Here is a 1,865-nt window from a genome sequence, read left to right on the forward strand (position 1 = left end):
ATGTGAGAGATTCTGGAGATAACAAACATAGAACAAGACCTGAAGACCCCTCACAATTTAGTGAAGGAAAAGACACAAGTATAAGAAAGTACAGTGTGGTGAAATTAGTATTAAGAGCAGATGAATACACTACTAGAAAGACACTAGTAATGGAGACACTAAATTAAATTTGATAGAGACACTGGCCTCTAATTTGAGTCTAGAGGAAAGAATACAAGGTTTCTTAGGCAAAGGGAAAATATCCTGAGAAGGTACATAGTGAGTGTAAGGTTAAGGGATATGAACCTTAATTAGCCATTTATGATTGGACCATAGAGAAAACTCCAGTGGGGAGGTGGGGGGAGCTTGAAAGGAAACTAGAGACTTGATTATTTAATAGGATAATTGGCTGAGGTGTAAAGAATGGATTAGAATCTTAAATGGATTTATTAGTGAGAATAAATAGTTAGGAATAACCAATCAAACCTTGGAAATTAAAAAAAAAATTTTTTTTCAACAAAAGCAAAACTTTATTGAGGCCCCGGGGCCATGGGGTTCGGATAGGAGGCTGCCCTGAAGGTGATGGGCCTTATTTGACTTTCTTGGCAAGCAGGTTGTTGGTGTGGCCGCACTTCCTGCAGCAGTTGACAGCTCCTAAGTGCAGATAGATCTTGTCACAGTTGTACTTCTAGGTGAACTGGCAGAGGGAAGGTTCAGTGATTCCTCGCTGCAGATGAAGCACCAAGTGCAGGGTGGACTCTTTCTGGGTATTGTAGTCTGAGAGAGTGCGGCCATCCTCCAGCTGTTTACCTGCAAAAATCAGACGCAGCTGCTCAGGCAGGATACCCCTCGGATTTTACCTTTGACATTCTCAGTAGTGTCACTGGGCTCGACCTCCAGGGCGATGGTCTTGTTTGTCATGGTCTTTACAAATATCTGCATCTCTTTGTATGCTGGGGTGCCTAGTTAGGGGGACTTAACTACATTAATTGAAAAAGTATGATATTTAACATTAACAGAAGAAAAAGAAATCTCAGAAACATATTTAAGCATCTATAAAAAGTTGGTATGTAAAAAAGGTTGGTATATTTCATATCTGTGGAAAAAGGGAATTATTCAACAAATGAACAAAGGTTTCTGAGATAATTAGTTAAATGTTTGGGGAAAATTAAATTGGGGAACTCAATGTCATATGTCTAAATAAATTCCAAATGATGAAACTATTTAAATACAAAAATATAAAATCTTAAAACAACTAAAAATATACATAATTACTTCAGAGTGAAGAAGGTTTTTCTAAGCAAAAATTCAAAAGGATGAAAAAACCCATAAAGGAAACAATTGATATATTTGGTTCATTAAAGAAGAAGAAAGAGAAGAAGAGGAAGAGAGAAATTAAAAAAGTCAGTAGACATCTGCCCTCATTTCCACCCCACTATATCCATCAGCACTCAACCTTTTTCTCCCTGTGTTTCTCATTTTATTAAATTGCATTCCCATCTACTTAGTTACTTAAATCCAATCCTTAGAAGTCCCTGTTGACTCTTTTCTTTTCCCTATTTCTCCACATCTAATCTGCCTGCAAGTATTGTCTGCTTTACCAATCAAAATAGATTCTGAATCCATCCTCTTCTCTGGGTTTCTCCTGCCATCACCCTAACCCAAGAAACCATGACTCAGATTCCTGTAATTGCCTCCTAAGTGGTTTCCCTGCCAACCACACTTAGTGCTTTAAGATCCATTCTGCAATAGCAATCAGGGTGTTTAAATGCTACAGTAATATTCATCCTTCACTTACCTAAAACTGTTCATTGAGAACCTACTACGTGCAAAGTTTATTCTGAGAGTTGAGGCTAAACCATAAGGAACACACTCACAATATCTAC

The 1,865-nt window shown here is 37.7% G+C and overlaps 1 pseudogene across 1 annotated transcript; it reads right to left on the bottom strand.

Annotated features, from left to right (window-relative positions):
* Positions 1-568: 568 nt before the first annotated feature.
* LOC308560562 (ubiquitin-ribosomal protein eL40 fusion protein pseudogene) lies at positions 569-921 on the bottom strand (annotated as a pseudogene). The gene has a single exon. The product of its transcript is annotated as a ubiquitin-ribosomal protein eL40 fusion protein pseudogene (transcript).
* Between the last annotated feature and the right edge of the window lie 944 nt (positions 922-1,865).

The sequence above is a fragment of the Miniopterus schreibersii genome, assembly GCF_964146895.1.
Source record: "Miniopterus schreibersii genome assembly, chromosome: 8".
Classification (NCBI taxonomy): Eukaryota; Metazoa; Chordata; class Mammalia; order Chiroptera; family Miniopteridae; genus Miniopterus; species Miniopterus schreibersii.